General features: G+C 43.0%; 1 long non-coding RNA gene across 4 annotated transcripts in view; it reads right to left on the reverse strand.

The window, feature by feature from the left end:
* LOC130291722 (uncharacterized) overlaps nt 1-26,707 on the reverse strand; it is a 77,076-nt gene that overhangs the window by 4,010 nt on the left and 46,359 nt on the right. Inside the window, exons 4-5 of one of the 4 annotated variants that reach the window (XR_008848015.1) lie at nt 21,300-21,375; nt 17,103-17,657 (exon numbers count right to left, since the gene is read on the reverse strand). The exons of 1 other annotated variant lie outside the window; for it this stretch is intronic. This is a non-coding gene — a long non-coding RNA (uncharacterized LOC130291722). Of the gene's footprint in view, nt 1-17,102; nt 17,658-21,257; nt 21,376-26,707 lie in introns of those variants that run through there. 2 more of the 4 variants (XR_008848012.1, XR_008848013.1) reach the window with 2 other exon arrangements.

Here is a 26,707-nt window from a genome sequence, read left to right on the forward strand (position 1 = left end):
CCGGATGAAGCTTGTGTAACGAGCGAAACAGAGTCTGTTGCCTACTACTTACCCCCCCCTGCACAGATCCCTCTCCCTGACTGCATTTCATGTTGTGAGTATGTATCAATAAAGAAGCTTTTAAAGAGAAGACTGGTGAGTGCCGATGTTTTTCTAGCTCTCCACTGTATTGAAGATTTGAACTTTGCCACTACATCAGAGCACCACCACATCTCTATTGGTTTATCCTTGTCGTACGCCCGTCTGTCCGTCCAGCTTAGCCATTAGGAGCAGTGCCGAATATCACATCTTCGTTTTGAGATTTGTAAATTACTTCTATTAAAAAAATCTTAATTCTTCCAGTACTTATCAGCTTCTGTATACTACAGAGGAAGTTGTATTGTTCTTTTCAGTCTGACCACAGTGCTGTCTGCTGACACCTCTGTCTGTGTCAGAAACTGTCCAAAGTACAAGCAAATCCCCATAGTCAACCTCTCTTGCTCCGGACGGTTCCTGACATGGACAAAGGTGTTAGCAGAGAGCACTGTGGTCAGACAGGAAAGAACAACTCAACTTCCTCCGGAGCATATAGCAGCTGATAAGTACTGGAAGGATTAAGATTTTTTTTAATAGAAGTAATTTACAAATCTGTTTAACTTTCTGGCATTAGTTGATTTGAAAAAAATAGTTTTCCACTGGAGTACCTGTCAGGATTCGGCAGGCTGAAGGTGGATCCTCTGTGTCAGAGAGAGATTGGCGTGGACCTTACCGGTGGACCGGTTCTAAGTTGCTACTGGTTTTCACCAGAGCCCACTGCAAAGCGGGATGGTCCTGCTGCGGCGGTAGCAACCAGGTCGTGTCCACCGGTAATGGCTCAACCTCACTGACTGCTGAGAGTGGCGTGGGACAGGGGATTAGGCAAGAGCAAGGTCGGACGTAGCAGAAGGTCAGGGCAGGCAGCAAGGATCGTAGTTAGGGGCAACGGCAGAGGGTCTGGAACACAGGCTTGGGACATACACAAAACGCTTTCACTGGCACAAGGCAACAAGATCCGGCCAGGACAGGAAGGGGAAGTGGGTTTTTATAGGCATGGAGCAAGGAAGCAGGTACTGATTGGGCCAGGCGCCAATCAATGGAGCACTGGCCCTTTAAATCACAGGGAGCGGGGCCGCGCGCGCCGGGACTGAGCGGACGGAGGACGGGGCAGGTGAGGAGACTGGGATGCGAGCCGCGGGCGGGCGCGTCCCGCTACGTGGGTCGCATCCCCGCCGGAGACAGTAGTGCAGCGCTCCCGGTCAGCGGGTCTGACTGGGGCGCTGCACGGAGGTGAACGCCGCGAGCGCTCCGGGGAGGAGCAGGGACCCGGAGCGCTCGGCGTAACAGTACCCCTGTAATGGCAGCTGAGCTGCAGTACCCAGCACAACCACCATGTAATGTATTGAGCTATATACTTGTAATTCCGTTCACTGTGTTAGTTTGCGCTGTGGCTCTGGTAATCAGCTGATCAGCAGTGTTCCAGAGTGTCAGATCCCTACTGATCAGATATTGATGACCTAGTGTGAGAAGAGAATGTATTTGTAGTCTTGGTTTCCCTGATTCCAACCGGGTTTTTACATCCTTATTATGCCCCTCCCCATTTCTAAAATATAAGGGTTTACAATTTGGTTAACTAGCTGCACTTACCTGAAAAGTCATATGGCCAGGGTTTTCAGTCACTTAGTTGCTTAAAGGGGTACTCCGCTGAAAACATCTTATCCCCTATTCAAAGGATAGGGTATAAGATGTCTAATCTCCATTCTCCGCTGTAGCACCCCTGTCATTCGGTGCCTGGTGAACATAGCCACCATGCCCTCTCCATTGATGTTTATGGGAGGAGGCGTGACGTCACGAACGCGGAAGCTCCAAGCCTTCGTATTTCGGATGCCGCTGCTGCCGGCCGGGAGAATGCTGGGGTCCCCAGCGGCAGGACCCCCATGATCAGACATCTAATTCCCTATCCTTCAGATAGGGGATACGATGTTTTCAGCATAGTACCCCTTTAAAGGTGTGTGAATTCTAAGCTCAGGGGCCTGATGATCATGATCAACCCTCTCCCCCCCCCCCCCCCCCAACATGATTTAAGCCCCTTCAGCATTATAATCACACCCTTTTAGCCTAGCATTTATACCCCATTCTGCACGAGAGTCCCTGTCCAGCTGGTTATTCAGAAAAAAAAGTTCAGCTAGTCAATCAAATATTATATATTGCGGAGGAGAGGGGGGTTTGGGGCATAGCAAGAAAGTAAAAACATTGTTGGAATCAGGGCACCTGATCTTTTATTTTGGACTGACAACAGGTCCTCTTTTAAGGGGTAATCCAGCGGAAAACATTTTATTTAAATCAATTGGTGCCAGAAAGTTAAATTGATTTGTAAATTACTTCTATTTAAAAATCTTAATCCTTCCAGTACTTATCAGCTGCTGTATAATACAAAGGAAGTTAATTTATTTATGAATTTCTCTTCTGTCTGTCCCCATAGCAAACCTCTCCTGCTCTGGACAGTTCCTGACATGAACAGAGGTGTCAGCAGAGAGCACTGTGGACAGACAGAAAATAAATTCAAAAAGAAAATAACTTCCTAAGTATTATACAGCAGCTAATAAGTACTAGAAGGATTAAGATTTTTTAATAGAAGAAATTTACAAATCTTTTTAACTTTCTGGCACCAGTTGATTAAAAAAAATGTTTTCCACTGGAGTACCCCTTTAACATCTTCTGTGGTTCAGACTAAAAGCTCCTAGGGAGGTCCTATAGGAATCAGCTGTGTCAGAAATGTCATGGAATGGAGAATGAGGAAAATGTGGACGGAATAATTGCTTGTGTGAGGATAACCACACTTAGGCAGTGGTAGCATTTGAGTGTATTTTTAACCAGGTTGCTAGAGAATTAGTGGCTACATAGTTAATTGTGATCCACTGTGCATTGAGTAATGGGATTATTCTGGTATATAAACCAAACTAGAGGTCATACACAAGATAGATATGTTATGGGGTTAAAAACCTTTCCCTTATTTTTCCCTGCATTATCCTTACAGCTTTCCTCTTTCGTTATTGACAGTGTGCAATAATCAATGCTATCTGCCATCTGCTGGTGAAAGAGGGCATTACTTGTGAGATATTTCTTTTCACCAGCAGTTGGCAGAGGACATTACCATTTTATAGCCATGGCACAGGTTGGCACTGCTGCTGGCCAAATCCTGACCTACTGTGACCACTGAAAGAAAGGAAGCTGTCAAAAAAGGTGTGTGTTTGTGTGTCCTAATGTATATATGGGTGTAAGTAAATGTATGTACCAGTATGTGTATGTATTACATATGTGTGTTTGTATATATTTATGGATCTCAGAGTGTGTGTGTATGAATATGTATGTACATATGTGTATATGTTATACACTGTATGTATGTGTTTGTATGTATATCTGTGTGTGTTTGTCGGCAAAGCCCTATGAGCTATCATGTTTGCATAACACCCAGGGTTGCATAAACAGTGCTGCACCCGATGTTACGCTGTTTACTTTACTCTGATTAATGTCAATGTAAGTTATGCGAAGTATGTTAGTCTGCCATCTTGGTTCTTTCAGCTTCAAGACCATCTACAGTTGCCACGAACAAACTGGAGATGGCCAGGAACTCATCTTGTAGGTTCATGGGTAAATTCCTTTTGTTTATCAGTGACCTGTAAGGCTAAGTTTCCACTTGTTTTTTTTTTCTGGCAGTTTTTGGAAAACTGTCACTGCAGTTTTTGAGCCAAAGCCAGAAGTGTATTCAAAAGGAATAGGACATATAAAAGAAAGACTTACACTTCTCCTTCCTTATGGATCCACTTCTGACTTTGGCTTAAAAACTGCAGTGGCAGATATCCAAAAACTGCCTGAAAAAAAAACCATGTGGAAACGTAGCCTTATAAGGTTAAACCATTTACTTTCTACATCCTGTACTAATAGATTCACACTCTTTTATTCATTCCACCATGACATTTTATAATAACAGATTATAAATCAAGGTCAGGGAGAAGCTCAGCATTGTCCAAATTGGAATACCAATAAAAGAAAGAAAGGGGAGAGCACTCACGAGCAACCAATCCAGAATTAGGATTGGAGCAGCGGAAAATCCGGGTCCATTAGTCAGGGTTACACCTGTGGGGTGCATATATGTACAGCTGAAGTATCAAGGTATATAATACAAAGTGGTGTATATGCATTCACCGTAGGGAAAGCATCATATACACCTCTTTGTATTATATTACTGTCCAAATTGGCCCAAAATGGCTGTGAAGGTGGCAGAAAAGCAGGCTCAAGCATCATCACAAATGGGAACTACAGAATTTCCGTCCAGCACAATGGGATGAGATAACTGCAGACAGCTTCATGACAGGTGATCAATGTATATTACTAAGTTATATAACTTCTGGTGGCTAATGTTTAGTAAATGCTTTTCCCTGCATAATCCCTTTAAAGGGTACCTTTCATCAAAAAAAACTTTTAAGTATTATAGATTAATGTATGCAGAATAACTTTCCAATAGCATATTATTAAAAAAATATGCTTCTTTTTATTTAATTTTCCACTTTGAAAAAATGACCACTAGGGGTCTCCCTACCAGTCCCTTTTTTTTTTTTAATAGATTTCAGACTCATGCTGGAGTCCTAAATCTCAGACTGCAGCCGGGACATAGACACGCTCAGCACTGCTCCCTGCAGCTTGTCTGTGTCCCGGCTGCAGTCTGAGATTTGGGACGCCAGCATGAGTCTGAAATCTATTAAAAAAAAGGATTGGGGCAGGACAGGGAAGGGAGACCCTTGTGGTCATTTTTTCAAAGTGGAAAATTAAATAGAACGAAGCATATATTTTTAATTACATGCTATTGGAAAGTTATTCTGCATTCATTAATCTATAATATATCAAAAGTTTTTTTGATCGAAGGTAGCCTTTAAGACTCTAACTTCTAATGTCTTTATTGAGATCATAGAATATTCTTGATGCCTTCTGTAATGTCTGTCACAACCCCCAAAATATGTTCATAGGTGGCCCCACATTTAGATATATTACTGTGTTGTTCCCTCTACTCATCATCAGCCCCTCCAAGTAACAGACATAGAAATAACTAGAATTCCCTGTTACATAGTAATCCACCACTTATAAGTACCAGTATTCACTGAATCTCTTGTAATAGTGTCGTTTTGGGACCTTCACCCACATACCTCTTGCTTTATCTTGTATTCCATAATATATGACCTTCAAACAGATAGATAATTTTTTCTCTATTGTTGCCAGTTCCTATTCTCCACCTCTCTGTCACCTTCCCTATGTGTTCCATGTGTTAATTTACATATTGTCATATTCTACTCTTCTCTTCTAGGCTTTTAATGATAAACATTTGTTGATATACATTTACTTCCATACCGCCTGTTGTGTTCAGACTTATATGCCCCATGTCTCCTTCAGGAATCCCCATCTAGGTATTTTATGTTCTTCATACAGAGGTGGATAAAATTCTTGGTATCCTTCCATTAAAGGAGTACTCTGCCCCTAGACATCTTCATCTAAGGGATAGGGGATAAGATGTCTGACCATGGGGGTCCAGCCGCTGGGGACCCCTGCAATCTCCCTGCTGCACCCGGAGTCCTTTTAGAGCATAGGGTGCAGCGCCAAAGGCTTGTGACATCATGCCCCGCTCGTGATGTCATGACCACGCCCCCTCAATTGGAGACTTGCATTGAGGGGGCATGGCCGTGAAGTCGGGCACGGAGCGAAGTGCACTAGATGTCTGGGGTGCCGCAGCCGAGATTGTGTGGGTCCCCAGCGGCAGCACCCCTGCAATTAGACATCTTTTCCCCTATCTTTAGGATGGGAGAAAAGATGTCTAGGGGCGGAGTACCCCTTTAAAGACAGAAAACCTCACTATTCTCCCTGAAATAACTTGGATCTATGTATGTATATGAATGTACATTATTTTATATCTTCTTCATTGCATGTTACCTGGATTACTGACCATAGGCTGAGGTGTAATAGATTCGGATTGTGTAGAAGTCTAGAGATATTACTAGTACCGACTAATACCACTTCTCTTGTCATGAATCCTAGCTTCATTATTTATTTATCAGAGAACGGCTTTTATTCATGCTTAATGTCCTTGATATGGGGCCTTCCCTGGATACTCACGGAGCCGACCTGGAAAAAATCCGGACTTTCCAACATCTTGACAGTCGGATCTATGCAGATTACCATATTGTAACCTGGTCTAGTTAATATGTAAGTATGTACCTTTGTTTATTATTCTATATACTTTTATATTTTTCTTTACTGTCAAATATCTGTTTTAAAGAAAGTTTCTTTAATAAAAAAAAACAGTTGAACAAAAAAGAAATAACTTGAATCTGACAAAATAATGAATAAAAATTTACTGAAAATGAACTGATAAACTTAATAAATTGCTTCTGAATTGTGGTTCAACAGAATAATTTTTAAAAACAAAATAAAGAAACAGGCCTGGACCCTGAACTTAATATTTTGTTGCACAACCTTTTGAGGCAGTCACTGCAATAAAGCGATTTCTGTAACTCTCAATGAAACTTCTGGACTTGTCTCCGGGAATCTTGGCCCACTCCTCATAAGTAACCTGCTCCAGCTGTCTCAGATGTGAAGGGTGCCTTCCCCAGACTGCATGTTTCAGCTCCTTCCACAGAAGGTGCTCCAGAATGTCTTAAAGAGTACCTATCACCATCTAAACTTTCCCTAATCCCCCTCCCCATCTGTCCCTGACTCTGACAAAGTCTATCCAAGATTTTTGGCAAGTAACCATAGTTAAATAGGAAATGTAAAATATGTGTAGCTCACTTAGGATAAAAGAAATAATGTGCTTGAGGTTAAAGGTGTTGCCTTCACCCAAAAGGCCTAATGTAATATGTAGAAATTATAAATATAAAATATTTATGTGAACCAGTCCTCAAAAGCACAGGGGAGAGAAAAAGGAAAAGACTAGTGGAGATGGGATCCAAGAAATGGTCTTTATTATATAAAAAGGATATATATGACCAATCGCCTAGCAGGGCCCTTGCTAAAGGCGAATGGCATATACTGGGTAAAAAAAATAGATATAATAAAAAATACAGAATATAGTAGGATTAAAATGAAATTAATATGATGGGTAAGTAGCACCAAAGAAAATTCATTAATTAAATATCTGCTGCATATATCAGAAGAAAACGTTCTCAGTCCATATAATTCATAGGGATATTTCAATGAAAAATCCACAAGAAATGTCCAGAATGAAAAGTCACAATTAGTTTGGGTGTATCCGGAGTAACGGTATATGGTAGTGAGTGTAGCGACAATAGCTACAATAGGAAATTCATGGACAGGTAATGCAGACAATGTGGCAAACACTGTCAGCAATGAAGATGTCAAGTCTCGGTGCACAGCACCACTCACCCTCCTTTGGAGTCCTCAGGTCCGGGCTGGCACGGCTGAGTCCGGCACTCTGGATATCAATGCCCGCCTGGGTGGTATGCTGGGTGAGTGGCTGAATCTCCGGGGGTCCGAGTGTCCTGGGCTGGCACGGGAGGCGTCCGGCCTTGGGGAGGATGATGTCCAGGAGTAACTCTGCCGACCGGGGCTGTGAGTGGATGCAGGTAACAGGTGGTGCGGATTGCACGTATGAATAAGGTGCTAACAGCGCGCGTGCAGCAGTGGTCCCGGAATCGCGGGCATCCAGCTGTTGCAATTGGAATATGGCAGATACAGTCTATTTGAAGTGATATACACTTATGGATAAGGTGCAGATAATGGGATAGACGTGTTTCAAGGCTGCGGGCCTTTTCTTCAGTAGCTATATACACCTATAGCTACTGAAGAAAAGGCCCGCGGCCTTGAAACGCGTCTAGCCCATTATCTGCACCTTATCCATAAGTGTATATCACTTCAAATAGACTGTATCTGCCATATTCCAATTGCAACAGCTGGATGCCCGCGATTCCAGGACCACTGCTGCACGCGCGCTGTTAGCACCTTATTCATACGTGCAATCCGCACCACCTGTTACCTGCATCCACTCACAGCCCCGGTCGGCAGAGTTACTCCTGGACATCATCCTCCCCAAGGCCGGACGCCTCCCGTGCCAGCCCAGGATACTCGGACCCCCGGAGATTCAGCCACTCACCCAGCATACCACCCAGGCGGGCATTGATATCCAGAGTGCCGGACTCAGCCGTGCCAGCCCGGACCTGAGGACTCCAAAGGAGGGTGAGTGGTGCTGTGCACCGAGACTTGACATCTTCATTGCTGACAGTGTTTGCCACATTGTCTGCATTACCTGTCCATGAATTTCCTATTGTAGCTATTGTCGCTACACTCACTACCATATATCGTTACTCCGGACACACCCAAACTAATTGTGACTTTTCATTCTGGACATTTCTTGTGGATTTTTCATTGAAATATCCCTATGAATTATATGGACTGAGAACGTTTTCTCCTGATATATGCAGCAGATATTTAATTAATGAATTTTCTTTGGTGCTACTTACCCATCATATTTATTTCATTTTAATCCTACTATATTCTGTATTTTTTATTATATCCATTTTTTTACCCAGTATATGCCATTCGCCTTTAGCAAGGGCCCTGCTAGGCGATTGGTCATATATATCCTTTTTATATAATAAAGACCATTTCTTGGATCCCATCTCCACTAGTCTTTTCCTTTTTCTCTCCCCTGTGCTTTTGAGGACTGGTTCACATAAATATTTTATATTTATAATTTCTACAAGTAACCATAGTTGCAGACACAAAAATTAAGCATACGAAGAAAAGAACATTGTGAAGCATGGAGGAGGCTTGGTTATGCTTTGGGACTGCTTTGCTACCGCCAGCATAGGATGTCTTGAATTTGTACAGGGTACAATGAAATCTCAAGACTATCAAGGCATTCTGGAGCGTAATGTGCTTCCCAGTGTCAGGAAGTTTGGTCTAAGTTGCAGGTCATGAGTTCTCCAACAGGATAATGACCCAAAACACACAGATAAAACACCTATTAATGGGTAAAAACATTGGACTATTCTGAAGTGACCTTCTGTGAGCCCTGACCTGAATACGATTGGAAGGGGGCCCCTACTTTACTTGACACAGTTATAGTTGCAATATCCGTTTTTCTGTATTTTGTATTTTCTGCTTTGGGTCCTGTTCAGACATTGTTTTTCTCTGAACAGTTTCTGTATTTATTCTCCCTAATTTGGGAAGAGTTAATGCTTCCAGCCTATGGGATCAGGGGTGGGTTTATTTAGACCCTAGCTCTGCTGGAACTCTCTGCTGGTAATTAGACCTGTACACTGACCATTTCTTGTTTATTATGCACCTTAGCTTTTGTTTGTCCAAGCATATTTCCTTATTTTTAATTGTCCTGTTTAAGATATAACTGTAGAAAATAAAACAGCAAGAAAGACCCACGCCAAGGCACCTAGTGTGATATCATTTATCCTCTTGGAAGGTAAAGATGTTGGGAGGTTTAAAGCTTCCCTAGGTAGTGGCTGCTCACCTGGAGCATGTGAAAAACTTGCATATCAACCCTAATAGTGGGTTACAAATGGTGGTACTTCTGCTGTGCCCGGGGTCCCAGGAGGAGGAGAACCAGCCCTGATAAATGCATCGTGGTGTAAATGACAGAAAGAAGACACTTGGAGTGGCGCTGCGAGTATCCAGAAGATGAATAAAAAATTGAACCAGAGTTGGGGGTAATGCAAAAACACTGGTGGATTTTATTGGAGATTTAAAAAATAAATAAAACAGATTACGTATTTCGGGGGTGCCACCCTCTTCTTCAGATCAGTATGAAAACATAGTGTAAAAGCAAGGTATATATAGGAACAAATGAGCAAGCGCTCATTGAGGTGGGATGACAGTGACATCACATCCTGTCACCTGACAATGACATCACATTCTGTCACCTGACAATGACATCACATTCTGGCACCTGATAATGACAGCACATCCTGTCACCTGACAATGACATTACATCCTGTAAACAGTACATAATACTAAAACATCACAAAATAATATAAAAATGTAGTTGAAATATAAAGGGGTTGAATAGCTTTCCATACATACTTATAATGCCTGTTAATAAAACTCAAATAAGGGTTAAAATATCATAGTGTACATGTGACAGGTTGAACGTAGTAATGTAAACAAGGCGCCATATATACAGTGGGGATCAAAAGTTTGTTCACCCCAGGTAAAAATTTGTATTAATGTGCATAAAGAAGCCAAGGAAAGATGGAAAAATCTCCAAAAGGCATCAAATTACAGATTAGACATTCTTATAATATGTCAACAAAAGTTAGATTTTATTTCCATTATTTACACTTTCAAAATAACAGAAAACTAAAAAATGGCGTCTGCAAAAGTTTGGGCACCCTGCAGAATTTATAGCATGAACTGCCCCCTTTGCAAAGCTGAGACCTGCCAGTGTCATGGATTGTTCTCAATCATCATCTGGGAAGACCAGGTGATGTAAATCTCAAAGGTTTTAAATGCCCAGACTCATTTGACCTTGCCCCAACAATCAGCACCATGGGTTCTTCTAAGCAGTTGTCTAGAAATCTGAAACTGAAAATAGTTGACGCTCACAAAGCTGGAGAAGGCTATAAGAAGATAGCAAAAGGTTTTCAGATGTCAATATCCTCTGTACGGAATGTAATAAAATGGCAGTCATCAGGAACAGTGGAAGTTAAAGCAAGATCTGGAAGACCAAGAAAAATATCAGACAGAACAGCTCGCAGGATTGTGAGAAAAAGAATTCAAAACCCACGTTTGACTGCACAATCCCTCCAGAAAGATCTGGCAGACACTGGAGTTGTGGTACCCTATTCCACTATAAAGAGATACTTGTACAAATATGGTCTTCATGGAAGAGTCATCAGAAGAAAACCTCTTCTACGTCATCCCCACAAAAATCAGCGTTTGAACTTTGCAAATGAACATATAGACAAGCCTGATGCACTTTGGAAACAAGTTCTGTGGACCGATGAGGTTAAAATTGAACTTTTTGGCCGGAATGAGCCAAGGTACATTTGGAGAAGAAGGGGAATATAATTTAATGAGAAGAACCTTTGTCCAACTGTTAAGCATGGGGGTGGATCAATCATGATTTGGGGTTGTATTACAGCCAGTGGCACAGGGAATATCTCACGAGTAGAAGGAAAAATGGATTGAAAAAAATGTCAGCAAATTTTGGGTGCTTACTTGATGCCATCTGTGAAAAAGCTAAAGTTAAAGAGAGGATGGCTTCTACAAATGGAAAATGATCCTAAACACACCTCGAAATCCACGGGGGATTACATCAAGAGGCGTAAACTGAAGGTTTTGCCATGGCCTTCACAATCTCCTGACCTCAACATAATTGAAAATCTATGGATAGACCTTAAAAGAGCAGTGCGTGACAGACAGCCCAGAAATCTCAAAGAACTGGAAAACTTTTGTAAGGAAGAATGGGCAAAGATACCTCAAACAAGAATTGAAAGACTCTTGGCTGGCTACAAAAAGCGTTTACAAGCTGTGATACTTGCCAAAGTGGGCAGTACAAGATATTTACTCTGCAGGGTGCCCAAACTTTTGCAGATGCCATTTTTTTGTTTTCTGTTATTTTGAAAGTGTAAATGATGGAAATAAAATCTAACTTTTGTTGACATATTATAAGAATGTCTAATCTGTAATTTGATGCCTTTTGGAGATTTTTCCATCTTTCCTTGGCTTCTTTAAGCACATTAATACAAATTTTTACAAATTAAAATAATATAAAAAGCGATATGTACAACAAAGTATACATGTATACATGTGGGCACCCATGTATTAAAACAACTGGGACAAACCGTACCAACAGCTAAATACACCATATGGGATAAAAAGAACAGTTGACCTTTAATGGAAGCTAATTTGCACCTGGTTTTACAGATTACACTCGATCATGTCGTTAAGACCTGTATGTATCCAGAAGTTCTCTCGCCTTCTAAGGGTATTGAACCTCTGGGATACATCTTTACCTATACCTTCAATAAGTGTAGCATGGATGCAATCAAAACACCCAGCATGAACTTCCATTAGGTGCCGTGAAACGCTGTGCAGGAGAAACCCATAAACAGTGTTACTGCGATGTTTATTCAAACACTCACTAAAACGTATAGTCCTGCCCACATATTGGAGTCTGCATGGGCACTGTAATAAATACACAACATACTGTGAACCACAATTTAGAAGGGATCTGATAAGTCGTTCCAGAGGCTCCTGATGTAAACTCCTTACTTTTATGAGTGATTAAGGGGCAAAATTTGAACCTCGAAATACCACATTTGAAATTACCTGTAGTAGAAAGAAAGTGGGTGGAGGATGACTGTACTGGTTTAGATTGACATGATGACATGAAGAATGACGTGATGTCATTGTCAGGTGACAGGATGTGATGTCATTGTCAGGTGACAGGATGCGATGTCATTGTCATGTGACAGGATGTGATGTCATTGTCAGGTGACAGGATGTGATGTCATTGTCAGGTGACAGGATGTGATGTCATTGTCAGGTGTCCATCCCACCTCAATGAGCCCTTGTTCATTTGTTCCTATATATACCTTGCTTGTACACTATGTTTTCATACTGATCAGAAGAAGGGGTGGAACCCCCGAAATGCATCATCTGTTTTATTGTTTTATCTCGAATAAAATGCTCCAGTGTTTTTGCATTACCCGCAACTCTGGTTCGATTTTTTTATTCATCTTCTCGCAGTGCCACTCCAAGGGTCTTCTATCTGTCTTCTAAGCCATGTTTTGCATTTTACATCAGTTTTGAGATATAGCTAATGTCATTGTTTACATTAACCACAGCTGTGAAACCATATTGTGATCCATAGGTGCAGGTCCTCCACTCCAACGTAGGTGCACAACTGCACTTGGGGTTGAGCACCTTGTATCAACCTTAGATCACATCAATTTCTGTGATTGTTCTAAGCCATGTTGTCTGTTTAAGATATATATTTTAGCCTGGTTTGTTTTAGTACATTTGTTGGGTTTTATTATTTGTGTATGCTCGTTTTGCATTTGCATTGTGTTGCCTTAGTCTGTACCCACACTGTGCATTTTGTCATTCCTGTTTTTACTTTGTTTGATCCTGCAACTCTGAGGATAGAATCCTGTTCTGAGCCTTGTGCTAATCCGTCTATCTAGGAGTGAGTTTTGTTTTGTGCCTGTACCAGTGTTTGCGTGTATTTAGAATTTTTGTTTCCTCCTATGCCAGTATCACTGATCACTCGGTGGAGTGCCGGCTGGCTAGGAGCCTATTTGGCTTTGGTATTGATGTCCCTCCATGTTTGGAGTGAGGTGTCTAGTGTGTTTCTTGTTCCTGATCTGTTAGTATGCTATATCCTGCCTTGTATGTATTTATATAGCTGTTTGTTGGTTATTGTATCTCCGTTATGTTCCTGATTTGTTTCCAGACTTTGTACAGTTCCGTTTGTTTTGTTGACTTCAACACCCATGCACTTTAGCACAAGGAAGTGACCGGCTCCAAGTTATCATTCTCTGCTGGGGTGTCTAGGCAAGTAGGCAAGGAGAGATGTCTTAGGGACATCTTAGGGCTCACTTTTCCCCCCGTTCATGACAATAGTTATGGCATTTTCTGTCTCCCTCTCTTGTTGGCAATTAACCAGTTAATTACCGACAGGTTTGGTTGTGCAGTCATTGTGGGTCCTGATTGGGCAGTGGGTCCGCTGTGCACTTCAAGCAGCTATATACCTCAACTGCAACAGTATTTCTTCCTCTTTGGAATGGCGTGTCAAGCAAGCAGCGTCCTTCCCATCTTTTTTATTTTAGTCACCATTGTTTATTCGAGGATGTTTTGTCACTCAATAACTGGGTGGACTATTTAGGATTTGGTTCCGGTAACAGATGTAAAACAGTTCTCATTATTTGATGAAAATTATTTTATTCCCTAAATCCTGATACCTTGAATAAACATTGTGGCCTTTATGCTTTATAATTGGGGTGTCTGGTTCCGTGAACATCTATAGAAGGAACTGAACCCTGCCGTCTGGAGAAGGCATACTTCAAACCTAAGACAGCTGGAGCAGTATCTTAGATACTTAGTATACCTAGAGATAAGTGCAGAAGTCTCATTGAGAGTTACAAAAATCTTTGAGCCTTAGAAGGTTGTGCCACTAAATATTAAGTTCAGGGTACCATTGTTTTGTCCAGGGCAATTTCATTATATATATTTTTTATTACCTTTTAATTACCACGCCCCAGAGCAGAGCTTAATAATAAAAAAATAATAATTTGATAGATGCCCGAATAACTCTTTAGGGAAGGGTCCCACACAGCGCTGTCGGCAATCACAGAATGACAGCAGAGCGAGCTTCCTGATCCCTGTATCCCTGTGTATCCGCTTGTAGCGGCGGCTTTCCCAACGGTAGTCATTAGCTGACACACAGAGCTGCCCGGCTGCTGCTGATGCAATGTAAGTGACCCTAACCTTGAGCATATAATAGTATAATTCATTGTTATAGAATTGGGCTAAAAAGCACAACCATATTCATGATTTCTATTAAATATGAAAACATTTTGTCAGCACCAGCAGGGTTAACAGGTGCTGACAAAGTGTTGTTTGCTAGGTTGCCGGGTTACACCCTGCTGTCTGAGTGGCTAGCTACTGATTGACCACATGTGCATCTCCCTATATTACCAGGCATCAGTCTCTGGGAAGATGCCGGTGAAATCGGTCATTACCCGAGTAGCTAGCAATCCCTTATTTTCTTGTATACCCGGCAATTGACTTTTGGCTTCTTATCTGACTTCTCTTTGGTTATAGTGATTCGCCATTTCTTCCCACTCCTGGCTTGACTCGGTTTGACTGACATCGACTTTATGTGTGTATGTTTAGTTTGTCTTTGTTAGTTGCTTGTTTCCCTGTTGCTCCTGACAACTGACAGGATTGTATTTTATTGTGTTGACATTTGACTCCCCTCACTTATTTAGGAAGGGATTGTCGACCAGTTGCCGGTAGTGTTGCTCGCGAATATTCGCAATTCGAATATTATTCGCGAATATCGCATATTCGCGAATTCGCGAATTTCGCGAATATAGCGCTATATATTCGTAATTACGAATATTCGGTTTTTTTGTGTTTTTTTTCTTCACAGTACACATCACAGTGATCACCCCTCTCTGCTTCCAGCTTGTGTGGTGTAAAGAAGGCTGTAATACTACTGTGTGAGACTGGTGCACGAAAATTCGCATATGCGAAGATTAGCATATGTTAATTTTCGCATATGCGACTATTCGCATATGCGAATTTCCGCGTATGCTAATTTGGTGTATGTTAATTTTCGCATACGCGAATGTTCGCATATGCGAAAATAAAACGGGAATATAACGAATATGCGAATATTCGCGAATATATGACGAATATTCGTCCATATATTCGCGAATATTCGCGAATTCGAATATGGCCTATGCCGCTCAACACTAGTTGCCGGCCTATCATTTAGGATAGGTGGACAAGTAGGCAGGGACAGGGGCGCGGGTGAGCTTAGTGAGCACTCCTTCCCTGCCCATACGTGACACATTTTATCCAAAAAAGAAACAATGAAATATTACTAGCCTGTAGATTAAGTTCACTCGTGCATATTTTCCTTTCGATTTTTGCATGTATTTTGCTGCAGATTTTATTTGTTGACTTACCATTAGAAATACTTTAGCAGAAAATTAGCAGCATAAATTACCCTAGTACCCTAAAAACTACCCTAAAGGTTAAGCAAAAAAGTGCAGTTTTGTGCTGTGAATTATAAAGTGTTACCCATTTTGAATGGCTTATGTTTTTATATCTGGTATGTGTTCTGAAGTAAAGCCTGAGCAGTTTTTCAGCATCCTGTCACACAGAATGATACATATTATCATTTATTACCTCACTCACCTCCAACCTAATTTCCACCCACAAGATGCTCTCACAGAAGATTTTCCTGCACAGTATATATAATATTGTCATACACGTAGGATGGTGACTCATTCTCACACTGTTTAACAATGTTGCTGCATTTTGATCCCCCAGATTCCCACTAATTGATGCCACCCTCATCATTTTCTTAATTTATCATGTCGGCCTTAAGACGTGAGCACTGACAGCAGGGAACAGATGTATCAAAGATCAGCATATAGAAAAATCTGGAGATTTAAAGGGGTATTCCGGTGGGGAAAAAAAATTTCAGATCAACTGGTGCCAGAAAGTTAAACAGATTTGTAAATTACTTCTATTAAAAAATCTTAATGCTTCCAGTACTTATCAGCTGCTGTATACAACAGAGAAAGTTGTTTAGTTTGTTTCTGTCTGACTACAGTGCACTCTGCTCTGTGTCCAGAGTAGGAGCAAGTCCCCATAGCAAACCTCTCCTGCTCTGGACAGTTCCTGAAGTGGACAGAGGTGTCAGCAAAGAGCACTGTGGTCAGACTGAGAAGAAATTAAAAAATAAATGAACTTCCTCTGTAGCATACAGCAGCTGATAAGTACTGGAAAGATTAGGATTTTTTGATAGAAGCAATTTACAAATCTGTTTAAACTTTCTGGAACCAGTTGATTAGGGGGGAAAAATATTCTACCGTAGTAGCCCTTTAACCCTATACAGTAGACAAACACATAAGATTATTCCTATCTACACAACCACAAAACATAGGATTCCCTCACTAATAGCTAATTTCAAAGTAGGGATATATGCACACTTCAGGCCCATCTGAAGTTTGCCAATAACCCTCTGGATCATTCAGATGCCCGTTGACAAACTTCAGACAGGAATGTTCATGTGTTTTCTTGAGCAGGGGGAACTTGAGGGCACTGCAGGATTTCAGTCCATCACGGCCTAGTGTGTTACCAATTGTTTTCTTAGTGACCATGATCCCAGCTGTTTTGAGATTATCAACAAGATCCTCCCATGTGCATCTTGTCACTGACATCCTTGGACAGCTCCTTGGTCTTGTCCACGGTGGAGTGTTTGGTATCTGATTGATTGCTTTTGTGGACAGATGTCTTTATTAATAGTCAAACTATGAAGCTTTTATTAAGATGTAAGTTGCACAGAAAGCACGGCTCCAATGAACAGCAGCGGTCCAGAGACCGAATTAACACAATACAAAATATACATTGGTACACTTACATAACAATCATAGAGAAATGGCTCCCATAAAAAACAATAGGAGGGCAATAGTAGTACAAAAGGGGAAACCAGTTGGCCGACCCCCCTACACAACAGGAAAAGATGCTCCCTCAATAAAGGTTCAGACAGTGAGTCCCATCGGGACTATGTGATGACAGCAACCACGGCTCCCACACAGTATTAAAGTTATCAACCATATCCTCCCTAGCTGCCGACAGTTTTTCATAAAGCATAATAAGGTTAATCCTTGAGATCACGGTACCCAAATGTAATCTCGATTGTTTCCACTGGGAAGCGAGATGAATCCTAGCTGCCATCAGGATGTGCTGTGCCAAACGAAAAGTTTTATAGCGCATTCTAGTGGTGCGGGCGCCAAGTAGGCAGAAGGCAAGAGTCCACGGGACACGACTAGGTAGAATGGAGTCCAGCAGATCCAGTATTCGCATCCAGAAAGCAGAAGCTGCGGGAGAAGACCACCATACATGGTAGAAGTACCGAGCATGCCACAGTAACAAAAACAGAGCGGTGAAACTGCTGGATATATGGAATGTAACCATACTGGAACTAGATAGGTCCTGTGTAGTACTTTCAAAGCAGTCTCAGCTAAGGACACCTGCCAACTACCACGGCTCAATGCGGCACATCCGTCCTGCCATTAGGACATAGACATGTGCACATGCAAATCAGTTTCCCAAGCGAGCATAAACTTCAATTTCGTGTCAGAAGGAGGTGCATTTAGATGGGAATATAGTAAAGATAAAAGACCAGGGAGGAGAGGAGTGTAGAGAGAGAGAGCTTCAAAGAAAGTGGGATGAACAGTCTGAGAGGAGGTGACATATGAGCGGAAGAAATAAAATATCTGACAAGCTCTAAAGAGTTCAGGAGTAGGGACAGCGTGAGACAAACGAAAGGATTCAAAGGAGGGTAATCCCTGTCAAGTCAGGAAATCATATAGTCTAGTAAGTTTAGCCGAGGTCCACCAATAGAAGCTCGACAGAGTCAAGCCCAGAGGGAAGAGAGGATTAGACAGAATAGGCAACAGAGGGGAGACAGGAGACTGAAGGTGAAGCGAACCTGATGCCAAAGAGACAATGAGTATAGGGCCACAAGGGCCGAGGAGGGCACCAGGGTAGAGATTAGGAAAGAGGACCACATATACACTGTATAAGCAGTGAGTTTTTTAGATATACCCATTTAAGAGCCCCAGACGGGTCATTAACAAGTGCTAATTGAGCTAAACGGGCCACATAATATTTCAAGAAGTTCAGAACGGACAGGCCCCCTAGCTTTTTATTAAAGTACATTAAGGACTTAGCGATGTGTGGTTTCTTGTAGGCCCAGATATATGCAAAAACATCCTTCTGTAAGGAGGGTAAATCGGATTTGACTATAGGTATAGGAAGAGAGCGGAAAAGATAGAGGAGACGAGGCAAAATGACCATTTTAATTACATTTACCCTTCCCAGCCAGGACAGGTGTTACGCCGAGCGCTCCGGGTCCCCCTCCTCCTCCGGAGCGCTCACGGCGTCTTCTGCCCTGCAGCGCTGTTCTGTTATGCCCGGCGGGGATGCGATCCGCCTAGCGGGACGTGCCCGTCCGCGGATCGCATCCCGTCCCACTCACCTGTCCCGATCTCCTGCTGGGTCTCGGTGCGTGCGGCCCCGCTCTCTAGGGCGCGCGCGTGCCAGGGCTCTCAGATTTAAAGGGCCAGTGCACCGCTAATTGGTGCCTGGCCCAATCAGTCTAATCAGCTTCCATCTGTTCCTTGTCCATAAAAGTCTGCTTCCCCTTCCGTTCCCTGCCGGATCTTGTTGCCTTGTGCCCTGAGAAAGCGTTATTGTGTGTTCCCAAGCCTGTGTACCCAGACCTTCTGCTGTTGCCCCTGACTACTAATCTCGCTGCCTGCCTTGACTTTCTGCTACGCTTCTGTCTAGTCCTTGTGTACCGCGCCTGTCTCAGCTGTCAGTGAGGTTGAGTCGCTATCGGATGGAACGACCTGGGGGTTTCTTGCCGCTGCAAGTCCATCCGGCTTTGCGGCCGGCTCTGGTGAAAACCAGTAACCCCTTAGATACCGTTTCCCTGGTACGGCCCACGCCATCACCTCACTGACACAGAGGATCCACCACCAGTGTCCTCTCCCCATACCAGTCCGGATCCTGACAACAGGTAAGGGTAGTTCCATTTTTCCAAGTCCGCCCGTATAGAACGGAAAAGTGGAAGGTAGTTACAGCTGTAGAGGGGACAAAGAGAGGGGGTTAGTTTAATGCCAAGATAAGAAAGGCCGGAAGAGGAGTTCCGAAAACCAAAGTTAAGGGAAATAAGGCGTTGTAAGGACACTGGGACATTGCAATATAGAATTTCAGATTTATTGATATTGACAGAAAGGCCCGAGCCGGCAGAAAAGTCAGTAAGGACAGAAAAGAGATTGGGTAGGGATACCAGGGGTAGTGTCAGGGTCAGCAAAAGGTCATCAGCGAACAGATTAATCTTATATTCTGAGGCCAGGATTGTTACCACTTTAATGCTCGAATTAGACCGAATCAGAGTTGCCAGAGGCTCCATCACAAGGGCAAAAAGTGCCGGGGAGAGAGGGCACACCTGGCGAGTCCCCCTCCGAATCCTCAAAGGCTGTGAGGATGAGGAGGGTAGCTTCAAATAGGCCGAAGGGAAAGAGTAGATATGGTGGAGAATTTGAACAAAGGGCCCAAAATACCAGAATCTAGAAAGCACCGCAAACAGATGCTGCCATGACACACAGTCAAATGCCTTTTCTATGTCCAACGACAACACCGACAAAGGTGTTGCAGAAGCACTTGCCTATTGAATCAAATCAAGTACCTTTCTAATATTATCAGGCGCTTGGCGACCAGGCACGAAGCCTACTTGATCCTGGTTGATAAGTGATGGCAAGCATCTGTTTAAACAGGCAGCCAAAATTGAGGTTAGCAACTTGGAATCTACGTTTAAAAGTGATATAGGCCGATAGTTAGCAGTATGGAGTGGGTCTTTATGAGGCTTAGGGAGAATAGTAATAAGGGCGTCAAGGAATTCAGGGGGGAGACGAGAGGGCGACATAAGGGAATTAAAGAGAAGGACTAAATGGGGAACCAACAATGGGGCAAATTTCTTATAGTAACTGGCAGAGAAGCCATCAGGCCCAGGGGATTTCCCTAATTCCAACCTAGAGAGAGCCTCAGTGACCTCTACAGGTGAAATAGGGGCGTTCAAAGTCTCTCTAGCATCAGAAGAAAGATGTGGAAGAAGAGATATAGAGGACAGAAAACCATCAAGAGTAGATGAGAAAGAGGGGGGGAGGAGGTTCCGTGTAGAGGGTGGAGTAAGAGAGGAAAGCATGATATATCTTATCAGGATGGGAGGAGCGAATATCAGGGCGCAACTGGAGGCTATGCACTCTATTAATGGAAGAAGTCTTCTTTAGCATGACTGCCAGAAGACGATCAGGCTTATTAGCAAATTTATAATAAGTAGCTTTAGTTCATCTCAAAGTCTTCTTGACCACAGTAGACTGAAGTGCGTCCAGCTGGACCCTGGTATCCTGGAGCGACCTAAAAAGATATGGAGAGGGGTCCTGCTGGTGTGCATAGGTCAGACGCAGGAGTTTGGCTTCCAGTGCCCGCTGAGTTGCTGTCCGATCACGCTTAACCCCAGTGGCAAGAGAAATCACATGTCCCCAAATAAACGATTTATGGGCCAACCAAACCCATTTAGGATCTGAGGTAGAGTTCCTCAAGTTGTTGCTTAATTCGAGGCATAGTCAGGAGGGACTCATTAAGTCGCCACCTAAAAGGACAAGAAAGGGAGCGCATAAAATCAAAAGCCACCATGACCATGTCGTGATCGGACCAAGCTGACGGAACATGTCGAGCATACAGTAGTTGAGGCAATGCTCGAAGGTTAGTTAGAATCCAATCTATTCTAGTATAGTGATGTTGTTCAGGTGAGTAATAGGTGTAGCCACGAGCAGAGCCATTATGCTCTCGCCAGACATCCACTAAAGAGCCCTCTATGAATAAAGAAGGAAGGAGCCATTGTTGCGTACCTGATCTGCGAAACGGGGCAGAATTAGAACGGTCCAGCTTACCATTATAGACCATATTGAAGTCTCCAGCCCAAAACAGAATATCATAGGTCAGGGACGCGACAACGTTACAAAGCATCTGAAAAAAGAGAAACGGAGAGTCAGTGGGTGCATAAGAATTAACTAAACACAAAGTTTTGTCGTACATGGAGCCCAGCAGCACCAGAAATCTACCCTCCGGGTCCACACGAATATCAGTAACCTGGAAAGGAAAAGAGAGTTATGCAAGAGTAACATCACCCCTCTACACTTAGACACATAGGAAGACACATAAAAGCGGGTATACGATCTATGAAAAAAACGGGGCATTGAGTCAGTAGTAAAATGCGTCTCCTGTAGACAAATAACATCAAAACGGTGACAGGAATAATCCCTAAAAGCTTTACTCCGTTTGTGGGGGGAGTTAAAACCCCTGACATTATGGGAGAGAATCTTACTCATCATGGAGGAGCATAAAGGTGCTAGGGGAGGGTTCTAGCAAGGAGTATGGGGAGAGATAGGGGGGTCAACCAAAAGGATAGGGATCGAGAGCCAAAGGCTCAAAAGTAGAATAGTGTACCCCAAAAAACCTGAATAAACAACTCAAACAAAACAAAAACAAAACAAACAAACAACACTGACAAATCGGGAAAGATTGAGCCTGAGCCGGGAGTAGCCCAATACACTGGAGAAACAAAGGAAGGCAGAAAGCAAACAGCAGCCAGAAAGTAGAGGAGGGGAGGGGAACAGGAGGCAAGGGTGAAGCAGAAAGGAAGACCAGAAGAGACACGGTAGGAGAGTAGACAGATGTCTTTATATAGGTAACAAGCTTTAAGAGAGTGCCTGTAATCCTAGCTCATTTCCTGTCACCTGGGAGGCAGAAATCTTGCTAATTAGTAGAGATCAAATACTTACATCACAGAGAGCAAGTTCAAACTGGGAGCATGTGACAGGAAGCAGGAAAAAGTCAAGAGATACTGTAGTGAATGTTTCCTGTCTTTAACATCATCCAGCATGATTGGTTTAGCGGTGGGTCAGTGATGGTCTTGGGAGCAATATCCATGAAGGGTCAAAGAAACTCCCTGTTATGACCCAACAGTACCCTGACTGCTGTTAGGTACTGTTATGAAATGCTCAGAACCATAGTCAGACCTTACGCTGATGCTCAGCCTCAAGTGGCCAGTGTTTAGGCAGTTTTTGGATGATGAAGGCATTGATGCCATTGACTGTACTCATGTTCCAAAAACTAAATTCAATTATGAACCTCTGGAAAGCTTTAGTTTATTACATTGGGTGCCACCAGGAAGAGTCACAGACTGCCCAGGTTTTCAAAGATGCCATGATCCAGGTTCGGGAGGATAACCTGTAGGACTCCATCTGCTGTGTCATAAGAATCATGGCCAGACATTGTTGGGAGTCCAAACAGCTATGTGTCAGCCATATTCACTACTGAGTCACATTAACCCCTTAAGGACGTCGGGCGTTTTAAAGTCCTTAAGGACTGAGGGCGTATGGATACGCCCGTGGGAATTCTGGTCCCCGCCGCTCAGGGATCGGACCGGGGTGACTGCTGATATCTATCAGCAGACACACAGTGCAAACCCCTTTGGGGGCCCCGAGACCCCCCCATGTCCGACAGCCCCATTCACCCTTACCCAGCAGGAGTGAGGTGGCACAGATGCCGCCTTACGATCACGTGATTGATCGGTTGGAACGACGATCAATCACGACCCTGCTGGGTGGCGATCGGGACGGCGAAGATGGCGGAGATCGGCGCCGGAGGGGGTCTCCTACCTTGCCCTGGTCCGGCGGGGTCCCCTCGGGATCGGTGGCGGCGACAGGAGCAGCAGGATCGGCGGCAGCAGTGGTGGTGTCCCAGCGGAAGGCTCCAGCAGGAGGTGAGGTCTGATCACTTCCTGCTGTTGCTTAGCAATAAATCGCAGCATGCACAAGCAAAGGGCATGCTGGGAGTTGTAGTTTTGCAACAGCTGGAGTTCCAAATACAACTCCCAGCATGCCCTTTGGTAGTCTGTGTATGCTGGGGGTTGTAGTTTTGCAACAGCTGGAGGCACTTTTTTCTATGAAAAAGTGTGCAGCCAGCTGTTGCAAAACTACAACTCCCAGCATGCAGATACTACCAAAGGGCATGCTGGGAGTTGTAGCAGTGTGCCTCCAGCTGTTGCAAAACTACAACTTCCAGCATGCCCTTTGGCTGTCAATGCATCCTGATTGTTGCAGTTTTGCAACAGCTGGACACACATTGGTTGTGAAACCGAGTTTGTTAGCTAACTCAGTGTTTTGCAACCAGTGTGCCTCCAGCTGTTGCAAAAATACAACTCCAAGCATGCACTGAGAGACTGTACATGCTGGGAGTTCTAGTTTAGCAACAGCTGGAGGCACACTGGTTGCGAAACACTGAGTTAAGTAACAGACTCTGTGTTTTGCAACCAATGTGCCTCCATCTGTTACATAACTACAACTCCCAGCATGTATGGTCTGTCAGTGCATGTCAGTACAGGGTACATTCACAAGTGCGGGTTTACAGCGAGTTCTGCTGCAAGTTTGAGATGCGGCAAATTTTTCGCCGCAGCCCAAACTCCCAGCGAGAAACTCATTGTAAACCTGCGCCCGTGTGAATGCACCCTAAAAACACTACACTTACACATAACAAAACGGAGCCTCCAGCTGTTGAAAAGCAACAACACACAGTATTGCCATCAGCCACTGACTGTCAAGGCATGGGAGTTTTGCAACAGCTGGAGACACCCTGTTTGGGAAGCACTGCCGTAGGGTGTTTTTGTGGCGGATTCAAATACCCTATTTAGTCCTCAAATGCGCATGGCGCTCTCTCACTTCGGAGCCCTGTCATATTTCAAAGAAAGAGTTTAGGGCCACATATGGGGTATCTCCGTACTTGGGAGAAATTGCGTTACAAATTTTGGGGGGCTTTTTCTCCTTTTACACCTTATGAAAAGGAAAAGTTGGGGTCTACACCAGCATGTTAGTGTAAAAAAACATTTTTTTTACACTAACATGCTGGTGTTGCCCCATACTTTTAATTTTCACAAGCGATAAAAGGAAAAAAGGACCCCCAAAATTTGTAACACAATTTCTCCTGAGTACAGAACTACCCCATATGTGGGCGTTAAGTCCTCTGCGAGTGCACAGCAAGGCTCAGAAGTGAGAGCGTGCCATGTACATTTGAGGTCTAAATTGGTGATTTGCACAGGGGTGGCTGATTTTACAGCGGTTCTGACATAAACGCAAAACAATAAATACCCAGATGTGACCCCATTTTGGAAACTATACCCCTCACGTATTGTAATAAGGGGTGCAGTGAGCATTTACACCTCACAGGTGTCTGACAGATTTTTGGAACAGTGGTCCGTGAAAATGAAAAATTTTGCACAGCCCACTGTTCCAAAGATCTGTCAAACCCCAATGGGGTGTAAATACTCATTGCACCCCTTATTAAATTCTGTGAGGGGTTTAGTTTCCAAAATGGGGTCACATGTGGGGGGTCAACTGTTCTGACACCACGGGGGCTTTGTAAACGCACATGGCCCCTGACTTCCATTCCAAACAAATTTTCTCGCCATAAGCTCAATGGCGCTCCTTCTCTTCTGAGCATTGTAGTTTGACCGCAGAAGACTTTACATCCATATATGGGGTATTTCCATACTCAGAAGAAATGGAGTTACAAATTTTGGGGGGCATTTTCTCCTATAACCCCTTGTAAAAATGTAAAAGTTGGGGGAAAACCAGCATTTTAGTGAAAAAAAAAATTCATTTACACATCCAACTTTAACGAAAAGTCGTCAAACACTGTTCTGGCACCATAGGGGCTTCCTAAATGTGACATGGCCCCATGAAACCATTTCAGCAAAATTCACTCTCCAAAATCCCATTGTTGCTCCTTCCCTTCTGAGCCCTCTACTGCGCCCGCTGAACACTTGACATACACATATGAGGTATTTCCTTACTCGAGATAAATTGGGTTACAAATTTTGCGGGGCTTTTTCTCCTTTTACCCCTTGTAATATTTGAAAAACTGGGTCTACAAGAACATGTGAGTCTAAAAAATGAAGATTTAGAATTTTCTCCTTTTTCTTGCTGCTATTCCTGTGAAACAGCTAAAGGGTTAACACACTTTCTGAATGTCATTTTGAATACTTGGAGGGGTTCAGTTTTTATAATGGGGTCATTTATGGGGTATTTCTAATATGAAGACCCCTCAAATCCACTTTGAACCTGAACTGGTCCCTGAAAAATTCTGATTTTGAAAATTTTGTGAAAATTTTGAAAATTGCTGCTGAACTTTGAAGTCTTCCAAAAGTAAAAACATGTCAACTTTATGATGCCAACATAAAGTAGACATATTGTATTTGTGAATCAATATATAATTTATATGGAATATTCATTTTCTTTACAAGCAGAGTTTCAAAGTTAGAAAAATGCAACATTTTCAAAATTTTCATGAAATTTGGGGATTTTTCACCAAGAAAGGGTGCAAGTAACGACGAAAATTTACCACTGTGTTAAAGTAGAATATGCCACAAATTTTTTTTCTCTGAATCAAAACAATCGGTAAAAGCATCCCAGAGTTATTAATGCTTAAAGTGACAGTGGTCAGAATTGCAAAAAAGGGCTCAGTCCTTAAGGTGAAAAAAAGGACTCAGTCCTTAAGGGGTTAAGGGTATATTCACCTGTAGCAAGCAATTGCTTATTACAAGCCATCATCAAATTCTTCAATTAAGTAGCCATAGGATTGGGTCCCTGCAAAGTGAGGAAGAAATAGATTTTTTAAAAATCAAAGGAAGGAAAATGTATCACTTTTTTGGGATCATCTAGTTGTGTATGCCTGGTAGTTGCTGCATTAGTAGCAGTACAGCATAACACAAAGTACAGAAGAGGGGATCCGTGCTTACATAGGCCTGGTAGTAGTGGGCAGCAGCACAGTTGGTGAAATGGTGATAGTAGTAGTTTGGGTAGTAGTAATGAGTGGACAACTAGGGTAGTGTACTGGTGGTAGTTTAAGCGGGTGAACTGCAGTGGTGGTGCACTGGTGGTAGTTATAATGAGTCAAAAGCAGAGGAGCAGAGGAATAACATATGTATTTCCCCTAGCCATAACTATTACTCCATTGCATGCACTATACTGCACACTGACAACTGCATAGATTACCCTTTCCTGTACATGATTAAGCAAGGCAGGGCCAAATTAAAAAAACAATGATTCTCACTACAAGTTGTTTAGAAGTAGTTGATCAACCTAGATGATACGGTAGTACATGCACCAAGAACAACTTGGCCAGGTGTGAACTTAGCCGCATGTCAACTATATGACTGGGTGTATATTCTATTATGGATAACTGACGAGAAAGAACACCAGATGACAGTGATGAAGACAATACAGAGACTGTACTGCCTGTA

Source organism: Hyla sarda, chromosome 9 (assembly GCF_029499605.1).
Source record: "Hyla sarda isolate aHylSar1 chromosome 9, aHylSar1.hap1, whole genome shotgun sequence".
Classification (NCBI taxonomy): Eukaryota; Metazoa; Chordata; class Amphibia; order Anura; family Hylidae; genus Hyla; species Hyla sarda.